This window comes from Choloepus didactylus, chromosome X (assembly GCF_015220235.1).
Source record: "Choloepus didactylus isolate mChoDid1 chromosome X, mChoDid1.pri, whole genome shotgun sequence".
NCBI lineage: Eukaryota > Metazoa > Chordata > Mammalia > Pilosa > Megalonychidae > Choloepus > Choloepus didactylus.
This window is the reverse complement of record NC_051334.1, coordinates 90,552,671-90,566,118: the sequence shown is the minus strand read 5'-3', so window position 1 is coordinate 90,566,118 and position 13,448 is coordinate 90,552,671.

Below are 13,448 nucleotides of genomic sequence, written 5' to 3'. Positions count from 1 at the left end.
GTTGCAGTGCTATTGATAGTCAGGATCAATCACCCCAGACAGTACATTAATCCCCTTCCTTTCATGTTGATTCAGAGGCATCAGAAGCCCAAAGTGGCCAGGTGGCAGTCTTAACTTCCATTTCAATGGAATTATTGTGTTTCCTGGTGGAAGCACTCCTCCTTTTGGAACAAAGATTTGTAGACCAGCAAAACTTGGGCTTGCAGGGACAGGAAGTAAAAATATTCCTAGTGGATCACTAAGAGTGATAGTGAGTGGTGCCACTCCTGTTTTCACCCCTTGATTCCTGGAATCCTTGCTGTGGGAGAAAGAGCATCATAGCATGGACACTGATTCAGAGCATACACAGCCTACTGGAGAACACTGCCCCAGCCCCGCAAGGCATTGTCACCTAGTTGGTGCCGTAATTGAGTCTTCAACAGACAATTCCACCATTCTATCAACCCAGCTGCCTCTGGATGATGGGGAACATGGTAAGACCAGAGAATTCCACAAGCATATGCCCATTCCCTCACTTCATTTGCTGTGAAGTGGGTTCCTTGGTCAGAAGCAATGCTGTGTGGAATAACATAATTGTGGATAAGACATTCTGCATGTCCACAGATGATAGTTTTGGAAGAAGCATTTCAATCAGGGAAGGCAAACCCATATCAGGAGTATGTGTCTATTCAAGTAAGAAAAATCATTGCTCCTTCCATGATGGAAGTGGTCCAATGTAATAAACCTGCCACCAGGTAGCAGGCTGATCCCCTTGGGGAATGATGCCATTTTGGGGACTGAGTATGGTTCTCTGGTTCTGGAAAGTTGGGCAATCAGCAGTGGCTGTGGCCAGGTCAGCCTTGGTGAGAGAATGCCCATATTGCTGAGCCCATGCATAACCTCCATCCCTACCACCATGAACACTTTGTTCATGAGCTCATTGGGCAATGACAGGAGTGGCTGGGGAAAGAGGATGATTGATATCCACCAAATGAGTCATTTTATCCACTTGGTTATTAAAATCTTCTTCTGCTGAAGTCATCCTCTGGTAAGCATTCACATGGGACACAAATATCTTCATGTTTTTTGCCCACTCAGAAAGGTCTATCCAAATATCTCTTCCCCAGAATTCTTTGTCACCAATCTTCCAATCATGTTCCTTCCAAGTCCTTGTCCATCCAGCCAAACCATTAGCAAAAGCCCATGTATCAGTATACAAATGTACCTCAGGCCAGTTCTTCCAAGCAAAGTGAGTAACCAGGGGGACTCCTCAAAGTTCTGCCCACTGGGAGGATTTCCCCTCACCACTGTCCTTCAGGGACATCCCAGAAAGGGGCTGCAGTGCTGCAGCTGTCCACTTTCGGGTGGTGCTTGCATATCATGCAGAACCATCTATAAACCAGGCCTGAGTTTTCTCTTCCTCAGTCAACTGATTGTAAGGGACTCCCTAAGAGGCCATAGCTGTGGGCTGGGAAAGAGAAGGTAAGATGGCAGGAGTGGGGGCCATGGGCATTTGGGCCACCTCTTCATGTAACTTACTTGTGACTTCAAGACCCACTCAAGATCTATTTTGTATATACCATTTCCATTTTATGATGGAGTGCTGCTGCACATGCCCAAATTTATGGCTTGATGGGCCCAACAACACTCAGCACATGATAGGTAACTCAGGTCTCAGTGTAACTTGGTGGCCCTTGGCTAAGTGTTCTGTCTCCACTAAGGCCCAGTAGCAGGCCAACAGCTGGTTCTCAAATGGAGAGCAGTTATCTGCAGAGAATGGTAAAGCTTTACCCCAAAATCCTAAGGGCCTGCCTTGTGATTCTCCTATAGGATCCTGCCATAGGCTCCAAACAGTATCTCTGTTTGCCACTGACACTTCCAGCATCATTGTATCAACTGAGTCATGTGGTCCAAGTGTTAGAGCAGCTTGCACAGCAGCCTGGACCTGTCAGAGGGCCTCATCTTATTTTGGTCCCCAATCAAACCTAGAAGCTTTTGTGTTCACTCAGTAAATGGGCCAGGGTAGCACATCCAAATGAGGAATATGTTGTCTCCAAAATCCAAAGAGGCCAACTAAGCATCCTGCCTATTTTTGGTCATAGGAGGGCCAGGTGCAACAGCTTATCCTTCACCTTAGAAGGGATATCTTGACATGCCCCACATCACTGGACACCTAGAAATTTTACTGAGGTGGAAGGCCCCTGTATTTTTATTGGATTTATATCCCATCCTCTGCCATGCAAATACCTTACCAAAAAATCAAGGGTACTTGTTACTTCTTGCTCACTAGGTCCAATCAACATGATATCATCAATACGATGGACCAGTGTGATGTCTCCTGGGAGGGAGAAATGATCCAGATACCCATGGACAATATTATGACATAGGCCTGGAGAGTTGATACAACCCTTAGGTAGCACAGTGAATGTAAACTATTGGCCTTGCCAGCTGAATGCAAACTGCTTCTGTGGTCCTTACTGACAGCTATTGAGAAAAAGCATCTGCCAGATCAATAGCTGCATACCAGGCACTAGGGGATGTCTTGATTTGCTCAAGCAATGATACCACATCTGGAACAGCAGCTGCAATTGGAGTCACCACCTGGTTAAGCTTACAATAATCCACTGTCATCCTCCAAGACCCATCTGTTTTCTGCACAGGCCAAATAGGAGAGTTGAAAGGGGATGTGGTGGGAATCACTACCCCCACATCCTTCATGTCCTTAAGAGTGGCATTAATCTCTGCAATCCCTCCAGGAATCCAGTATTGCTTCTTATTTTCTATTTTGCTAGGCAAGGGCAGTTCTAACAGCTTCCACTTGGCCTTTCCCACCATAATAGCCCACACTCCACAAGTCAGGGAACCAACATGTGGATTCTGCCAGTTGCTGAGTATGTCTCTTCCAATTATGCATTCTGGATCTGGGGAAACAACCATAGAATGGGTCTGGGGACACACTGGGCCAACCATTAGATTGACCTGAGCTAAAACTCCATTGATCACCTGATCTCCATAAGCCCCAACTCTGACTGGTGGACCAGAGTGATGTTTTAGGTCTCATGGAATTAATGTCACTTCTGAACCAGTGTCCAATAATCCCCCAAATATCTGATCATTTCCTTTTCCTCAATGCACATTTACCCTGGTAAAATGCCATAGGTCTCCCTGGGGAAGGCTGGGAGGAAGATTAACACTATAAATTTTTGGCAGTGTAGCAGGGTCCTTCCCTAAGAGTAACCAGCCTTCCCCTCTTTCAAGGGGCTCTGGATCTGTAAACTGTCTCAAGTCTGGGAATTGATTAAGGGGCCATGGCTCTGTTTTTGGAATCCAGGGTAGACTTTTGTTCACTTGACTCAGAATTCTTTTGCTTAAACAGCTCAAAGAAGAATTTAGTGGACTGCCCATCAATTTTACTGCTAAGTGCTCCATGATCTACTAGCCAACACCATAAGTCTCTGTGACTGCCGCCTTGAACCTATTTTCCATTATGGTAGCCAGGCCCACCTTGTCTTTTATGATTAACTGCTGCCACATAGCTTCTGCCAACCTGGGATCTGAGTAACCCCATTGTGTTTAAGGATTACAGCCCAGTGACAGCAGTCCCCACAGTAATATCTGACCTACAGAGAAGGGCAACTGCAGAGCTCTTCAGGGATGATGGAACTAAACTCACAAATTTATTCCTCACAGTCCTAGTAAAAGGTGTGTCCTCTGGATATTTCAGGGGTGTGTGAGCAGGTCTTCCATGAAAAATCCACTCTAGAATTCCAATCTCTCTAAGCCTTTGAATCCTTTCCTCTACATTATACCAGGACATTTCTGGCATTTCAACCTCCAATAATGCTGGCCACCTTTTGATCCATGTTTCTGCTAACCCAAACAAACTGTTAACACCCTTTCTAACTCCTCAAGCTACAACATTGCATGCAGAATCTCTGCTTAGTGGGCCCATATCAGTAAATTCTGCCTGATCCAACTTTATATTCCTTCCACCATTATCCCACCCCATTAATAACTATTCCCACACATATTCCCCTGATTTCTGTCTGTATAAGTGGGAAAACTCATACAGTTCTTTTGGAGTATAGCATACTTCCTCATGGGTCACACTTTGTATCTCACCCTTCAGGGCTTGTTGGGACTTTAGTCTAGTTATAGGTCTTGAAGCCAAGACTGGTGTTGGGGGTGGGTCATTAAAAGAATTAGAAGAATCCTTCAAGCCATTTACCTGAGGACATTCTATTGCAGTTTTATCTTGAGAAACAGGATTAATCTCTCCAGACAGAGGAGTGAGGGCTGGTTCCTCAGGGGAGGTGATTAAAGGTTTAGCTGGCACTGAAGGGTAAACCTCTTTAGGTGAAGGTTTAATGTCAGGCTCCTTAGGGCAGAGTGGAGGTGGGGAAGCTGTTTCCTCAGGGCAGACTGGAGGTGGGGGGGGCTGTTTCCTCAGGACAGACCACTACACAGGTATATCTAACAAAGACTCAGCAGAATCCAGGGTTCCAGTGTCCTCACTGCCATTATTATCAATCCATATGTCCCCATCCCAAGTTTTAGGTTCACATTCTTTTCCAATCAATGTCTTTTGTTGAGATTTTAGTTTATAGTTTATGTTGTAAATCTGATACTTGCACAATGAGACTGTGGGTCTGGTTTTCAGAAATCTCAAGTCTGTGGCCACAGAAAATAAGATTTTCTTTCAGGGCACACATAGAAACCTTTACATCTGTCAAATGGCACTTAAGTTTTAAATTTGAAGCCTTTAGCTTGTCCCTTTCTCTTATAATTTTATCCAGAATATCTAAGAGCCACCTGCCAACATCATTATACCTCTTAACTCTGCAAACTCTGTTAAGGTGTCAAAAACACTGTCACCCAGAGCCTTGCTTCATACAAGAATATGATTAGGAGACTCAAATGGATATATTTTGCATATCTCCATTGCCAACTCATGCCATGGACTGTCAGTGCCATCTTGGTTATTGGAAATGGAGTCATCAGTGCCTTTGAATCTAATCAGAGTAGAAAACCAAATGTAAAAGCCCATTTTAAGATTCTGTTTCTCAAGAACCACTCCTGGTACCAAGTTTTATTAGTTAGGGTTCTCTAGGGAAACAGAATCAACAAGAGATGCCTATAAATATAAGATTTATAAAAGTATCTCACACAACTGTGGGTATGCATGAGTCCAAATTCTGTAGGGCAGACAGCAGATTGGCAACTGTAATGAAGATGTTCAATGAACTGCTCAGGCAATGAACTGGCAACTTTGATGAACTCCTCAGGAAATGCTTTGTTGATCAGCTGTAGAAGTGAATGTCCTCTATCTGTCTTGCTTAAAAGTCTTCAACTGATTGGATTAAATACAGCTGATTGAATTCTCTCATTGTGTAAGACACATCCTTCATTGAATGTAATCAGTCAGAGCTGCAGCCAATTGAATGATGATTTACTAAGCCAGGTTTCTGGTTTATCAACCAGCCATAAATGTCCTTGGAGTAATGGTTGGACCAGTGCATGCTTGACCAGGTACCTAGGCACCATCACATGGCCAAGTTGAAACATTAACCTATCAACCACAGGGGTTTATTTGGTTACACAGTTCCAGTCTTAAGACTGTAAATTGTCCAAGATAAGACGCCAACAATCAGGTACCTTCACTGGAGAGAGGCCATTGGCAACTGGAAAACCTCTGTTATCAGGGAAGGCACATGGCTGGTGTTCACTTGCTCCCAGGTTGCATTTCAAAATGGCATTCTCCAAAATGTCAGTGTCAACTTCCAATGGCCATTTTCAAAATGTGTCTCTCAGCTGCAACTAGCTATGAACTCCTGTCTGAGCTTTTATAGGGCTTCAGTGAACTAATCAAGGCCCACACTGAAAGGGTGGAGCCACACCTCCATGGAAATTATCTAATCAGAGCTATCACCAACAGTTGGGTGGGTCACATCTCCATGGAAACTCCCTAACCCAAAGGTTCCAAGTTAATCAATTCTAATACATCTGTTCCCACAACATTGCATCAAAGAACATGGCATTTTTGGGGGACATAATACATCCAAACTTGCACACCCTCAAATAGAAAAAAAAAAACAAACACAAATTTTGTTGCTACCAGAATATGGGGAAACTGATACTCTCATGTGCTGTTGTCATAGTATGACATCATATTGTAATCTGGAAGGCAATCTGGAAATATTTACTAAGATTACAAGTGGAGAATACTTATCTTTAAAAAAATGAAATGTGCAAATAGGTAAGGATATAAGTATAAGAATGTTTCTTGTGACATTGATGTTGCTGGAAAAACATCAAGAAACAATCCAGAAGTCCAAAAAACTTGATCAAATTATGGTGCACACATACTATGGAATATTATGCAACCATTAAAAATATCTACAGCTGTTGTTGAGGAATGTCTATGATACACTGAGTGACCGAAGCAAGGTACACAATAATGTATATCTTACAATATTTTAAAATTATTTTAAAAAACTAACCAATATATAAATGTGGTTGTAGAGGCATGGAAAAAAGTGTGGACAGAAACATAACAAAATGTTAACATTTTAACACCCCTTGATGTGGTTGCAGGCATGGTTTGATGAGCTGAGGAAACATCAATAAATATATCTGGTTAAAATTTCACATTTTAAAATGAGTACTTTTTTTTTAAAAAGCTAAAGGCAAATAGTATCCAGTTTTTGAAACTCCCAGGCTGAGGACCCTATGAGGCCTGAGAAGTTGGCAAGCTTTCTTGTCTTGTACCACGTCTTTTAGAAATTTCCTGGTTATGTCACAAGTTTAGCAGCTGTTATTCTTTTATGATTTCATGTAGGTTATTTAGTCCTTTGATTAGGTTATAAACCAATTGCTGACTTCCCTACAGAACATCATTTTCTGCACCTTATCAAACACCATTTGGGTAGCCATGTGGGACTTCCAACTATAGCAAATGGCCCGGAAATGCAGCCTCTCTTCTACAGTAATTTAAAGATCTAGACAAATGGTTCTCAATTGGGGCCCAAGAGACAACCGACAATGTTTCGCTTGTCACAACTGGGGAAAAGTGTACTACTGGCATTTAGCAGGTAGCGGGCAGGGATACTGCTAAATACTCTGCATTGCAGAGTACAGTCCCCCACAAGAAACAATTGTCCAGTCAAAATGTCAGTGGTTCTGCAGTTGAAAAATTGGTCTTGTGATTCACCTCACAGGGCAAGTGGTGCTGGTTGGGATTCTTAGTGACCAGGATTCCTTCTCTGAAGATATGCTTCTGGCTCTGGGACTCCTCTGTCACATGGGAAGGCACATGGTCAGCATCTGCTGTTCCTTCTTTCCCAGGTTTCATTGCTTTCAGCTTTTGTGGATCCTTTCTTGCTTCTCCAGGGCTTTTCTCCCTGTAAGCTCTCTCAGTCTTTTATCCTCCCATATAGGGCTCCAGTAAAAGGATTAAGACACACCTTAATGAGATGAGTGGGGCTTTTCATTTTTTTTCAATTAGTTTAAGTATCTGAGAACTTGTTAGAAATGCAGAATCTCAGCCTTCACCCAGACATCCTGAAGCAGAAGTTTCATCTTAACTAGATCCCGAGGTGATTTGCATATACAGTTAAGCTTGAGAATCACTGTTCTGCTCCAACCTCCTCCTCTACAAATGAAGGAAATGTGGCTTAACAAGAAGTCAGTGGAGGGCAGATACTAGAAGTCAGATCTCTTAATTCCTTGTATAGTGCATTTCCTAACATGCCAAATTATGGTGAGATAATTTGATGCATTGTTCTATGCATTTTCTTTGCCATGGACTTTGGAGTCAGACAGCTGGGTTCAAACCGCAGCTTTACCAAAGGTACATAAGAGCTCACTAATGGTGGTTACTATACTTACTATTGTTACTATTATTTTTAACAAAGGGATCAATAGCATTTGTCATTGTACCTGATTATAACTTCAGAGCAATCTTTTCACAGTTTTTAAAGAATCAGTCATTGAGAGCTGGAAGCTAAGGCAAATTGAGGTACTTCTATCAGAGTGCATACCTGGTCTCCAGGATCCCAACCTGAGAGCGAGCCTGTGTTATAGGAATTCGGGATCAATGGTCCCAAGCACAGGGTTTCTGGAACTTAGACTTTCGGCCTTGGGGGCTAGGATTGGAAGAATGCAAGGGAAAGGCATCACCTTTGTTTTGCACGACAGAATTCTCACTTGAGGCTGGAAAGAAAGGCAAGAAACAGGAGACAGGCATGTCTGAGAGGGACACTAGGGCTGTGCAAAACCCACCACTGTGTTGGTTAATTTCAGTCCTGGCTTGGAGCTCCCAGGGGTTGTAGATTCCTATCTTTCAGGCTTCCTCATTTGCTCTTAAGCAGTTTTTAAGTTATTGTTTCTACATCCCACTTCCACAGGACAGCATTTTGTGTATAAATAGGTGAAATTTGCGCTATGCTTCCTTTAATGTAACAAAGGCAATATACCAAAGCTAAATGCCTATAAGAGGGGCAAATAAGGGAGGCATATGGGACTTTTGGCATTGCTGATACTGTCTGACTTTTATTCTACTTTAGTTTAATTCTATCTTTCCTTTTGTGGCATTTTAGCTGTCAGGGTTTTTCTTTCTCTGTTGTTCTTTTGTCTCTCTACCTTCTTTGACTCTTCCTACTTCTTTGGGAAGAAATGGAGATGTGCTTATATAGATAGTGGTGATGAGGTTGAATACATAAATATGTGACTATACAGGGAACCATTGATTGCTTACTTAGGATGGAAAGTATGGTTGGTGAACAAAACCATCTTAAAAAAAGAAATGGGTTGATGAATAAAACTTGAAGTCACTATATTGAATGAAATAAGTCAGACACATAGGACAAATATTGCATGGTCTCACTGATATGAACTAATTATAATATGTAAACCCATAGACATGAAATATAAGTTATCAGGATATAGAATAAGGCTAAAGAATGGGAAGCAGTTTCTTATTATGAGCAGAATGTTCAACTAGGTTGAACTTAAGTGTTTGGAAATGGACAGAGGTAGAGGTGATGGTAGCACAGTATTGTGAGAATAACTAACAGTGCTGAATGGTGTATGAATGTGGTGGATAGGGGAAGCTTAGATCCACATATGTCACCAGAAGGAAAGTTGGAGGTTGAAATATGGGAGTGCATAAAACAGTAAATCTTGTGGTGGAAAATGTCTGTGACTAACTTTAAAAATATTAGAAATCTCTTTCATGAACTAGAACAAATGTATGACATTATAAGTAGAGGTTAATCATAGAGGGGTATATAGGGAAAATTATACCTATTGCAAACTATGTACTACAGTTAGTAGTGTTGTAACATTCTTTCTTCAACAGTAACAAATGTACTATGCCAATACTATGACTCAATACTGGAGGGGAGTGGTTAGGGGTATGGGAGGATTTGAGGTTTTTTTTTTATCTTTCTTTTGTGGAGTAATGAAAATGTTCTAAAATTGAAAAAAATTAATTGTGGTGATGGATGCACAACAGTATGATGGTACTGTGGACAATTGATTGTGCACTTTGGATCTTTGGATAACTGTATGGTATGTGAACAATCTCAATAATCCCTGGTCCTGGAATGAATCTTGGCTATTCAGTCAATCTATAACATTCCTCTAGACCCTATCATTGATCCATGAGTGAACATGTGTCCTAAGCCAATCAAATAGCACTAAAAGAAGACCTTATATTAAATGCTTGAGCTCATCTTTTTTCCTCCAAACAGAATTAAACAAATCATCATTTGCTTTCAATATCCATTGTTGACTACCTTGTACCATAAAGGCAATTAAACAGAAGATGAAGGGTTAAGAAAGCAAAGCAGAAGGGCAGAAAGACCTGAGTTAATGATGAAATGAGTGAATCCCAGAGAGAATTTTACCCAGGGCCTGCATTATCTGCCAATTTACAATTATTGTGAGATACTAAATTTCTTTAAAATTTTAAAAAAATAATGCAGGCTATCAGGAGACTGAAAGAGGGAAGAGATTGGGCATTTGATGCTGAAGGAGTATAGAATGTTCATCAGGATTTATTGTATAGATTTAGAAAGGGATAGCACAATGCTGTGTGATGGTAGCACAATACTGTAAGTACACTGAACAAAGATGACAGTTAGTACAGATGAAAGAGCAAGGCTAGGGGCATGTATGACACCAGAAGTAAAGGTAGAAGATAAAGACTGGGACTGTATAACTTAGTGAAACCTAGAGTGGTCAATGATATTGGTTAACCGCACAAATATAAGAATGTTTTTACATTAGGGAGAACAAGTGAAGGTCATTATTGTAAGGTATTGACAATCGGATGGTATAGAGGAAAAATACAATCAATGCAAACTAGAGTCTATAGATAAAAGTAACATTTGAAGATACTTCCATTAATTGCAACAAAGACAATATAACCAATATAAATGTCTATAAGAGGGGGATATAAGAGAGTGGTATAGGATTCTCAGTGTTGTGATTGTTGTCTGACCTTTTCATTGTATTTTACTTTAGTTTATTTTTATTTTCCTCATAATTTTTATTTTTTATTCTTCATTTTTTCTCTTCTTCCTATTTCTTTGCAGAAGAGTCGGAAATATATTCATATAGATTGTGGTGGTGAATGCATAAATATGTGATTATGACAGGAATCATTGATTGTTAACTTGGGATGGCTTATACAGTATGTGCATAAAACTGTTTAAAAAATAAACAAAGGAATACAACTGCTGCAGAAAATATGGAGACAGATATTTACCAACTCCCTGTTATTGGGGAAGTTGAATGGTGCAGCCCATCTGGAAGTCAGTATGGTGGCTAAAATGGGATTGCCATTTGGTCCCGAAACCCTGTTATTGGGTATATACTTGGAAGAATGGAGGGCAGGGGATATGAATGACATTTGCACACTGGTGCTTATGGCAGCAATATTCATGATTTTCAATGGATGTAGGTGGCCTAAGGGTGCATAGACTGATAAATGAAATGGTGAACTGTGGTGTTTACATACAATGGAATATTGAGTGGAAGCAAGAAGGAATGAAGTTGTGAAATGTAACTAGGTGAATGGACCTTGAGAACATTATGTTGAGTGAAATAAGCCAGAATCAAAAAGATAGACATTATTACACTTCACAAATATAAACTAACCATAATGTTCAAACTCTGGAGAATTGAATTTCATAGCATAGGTTATCAGGGAAATGCTTACTGTAAAGGTTCCTAGATTGTAAGCTCCTACAACAGTTGCATCTATTCATGAGTTGTAGTGGTTAATTCTATACTCTGAGATGCTGAGCTGTTTGTGTGCAACCTGGTCAGTCCCTGGAACTTTGGGTATCTGTGTGACACCTGAGACTCAGAACCAGAATTCAGCAGCTATGAATGTTAGCATTACCCCATACAGCAAATACAGCAATGCTGAAAAAGAGATCAGAGTTTAATTAGAGTTATGAATCAAGTGGAATTGGTTGGGACTAAAGTAAATAGGATGATATTGGCTATGTTTTAAAACTTCAACTTCTATGTGAGACCAAATGAAAAGATGCTTTTTTGGTGCAAAATATGTATTTTCTATAGCACACTGTATAATTTTATTTGTATGGTCAGTTTATTCAAACACCATAATTGCATGGAACCTTGGATATGGGGTGAGATCTGGTTGGGTTTTACAGGTTGGCATGAAGCCTCAATACATCCCAGAGTAATTTTGAATAGAATAAAAATTATTTGCAAAACACCCTTGAGGGGCTGGGGAAAATGTAGAAATATTAAACTTCCCCACTTGTGGAATTCCTGATATTCTTGCAAGCATTGGTGACTACCAGTTTTGCAGACTGAGCCCTTGATTTGGGGGCTTGCACTTATGAAGCTTGTTCCTGCAACGTAGACGATATGCTTATTTATAATTTTGCGTAGGGGTCACACTCATAGAACCTCTTTTAAATGCTCATATGTGGCCTCTCTCTGCAAGCCAATTCTGCAGGTAAACTAACTGCCCTCTCCCCTATGTTGGACATGACTCACAGTAGTGTAAATCTCCCTGGAAAAGTACAACATGTCTTGTGGGGATGAGCTTGGCCCTGATATTGTAGGATTGAGAAAGCCTTCTTGGACCAAAAGGGGAAAGAGAAATGAATCAAAATAAAATTTCTGTGGCTGAGAGATTTCAAATGTAGTCGACAGGTCATTCTGGAGGTTAATCTTATGCAGTATATAGATATCCCTTTTTAGTTTTTAGTGTATTAGAATAGCTAGAAGTAAATACCTGAAACTGTTGAACTACAAACCAGAAGCCTTGATTCATGAAAATGATTGTATAACTATATATCTTATAAAATGTGACCATATGATTGTGAAATTGTGTGTCTCACACATCCTTTATCCACTGTATGGTCTGATGAGTAGAAAAATGGGGACAAAAATAGATGAATAATAGGAGAGTAGAAGAACTGTGAGATGTTTTGGGTGTTCTTTTTTACTTTTATTTTTATTCTCATTTTTACTTTTTGGAGTAATGAAAATGTTCAAAAATTGATTGTGGTGATGAATACACAACTATATGATGATACTGTGAACAAGTGATTGTACACTTCAGATGGTTGTATGGTATATGAATATATTTTAATAAAATTGCATTAAAAATGGATCAAAGACTGAAACATTAGGGCAAAAACCATAAAACTATTAGAATAAAATATAGGGAAATATCTTAAATATCTGATGATGAGGACTGCTTTCCTAGACATTACACCTAAAATGCAAGTAATGAAAGAAAGAATAGACAAGTGGGGTCTCCACCAAATTGAACACTTTTTTGCATCAAAAGACTGTCAGGAAAGTAAAAAAGACAGCCTATGCAATGGGACACAAAATTTGGGAACCACATGTCAGATAAATTTTAATATTGAGGATATCTAAAGAGATCATACAATTCAACAACAAAAACAACAACAACAACAAAAACAAAGTACCCAATTAGAAAACGGGCAAAATTCAAGGACAGACACTTTTCTGAAGAGGAAATACAAATGGATCAAAAACATGGACAGATGCTCAACTTCCCTGGCTGTTAGGGAAATGCAAATGAAAACCACAATGAGATAATATCTCACACCTACTAGATTGGATGTTATCAAGAAAACAGAAAACTACAAATTATTGAGAAGATGTGGAGGAGGAGGAACACATTCACTGATGGTGGGAATCTAATGGTGTCACTGCTCTGGAAGCCAGTTTTGCACTACCTCAGGAAGCTAAGTATAGAATTGCCCTATGGTCCAGCAATCCCTTTACCAGGAATATACTCAGAGGTACTGAAGGCAGAGAGACCAACAGACACTTGTACGTCAGTGTTTACAGTGACATTGTTCATGATTGCCAAGGGATGGAAACAGTCCAATTCTCCATCAACAGATGAGTGGGTAAACAAACAGTGGTATATAAATATGATGGAA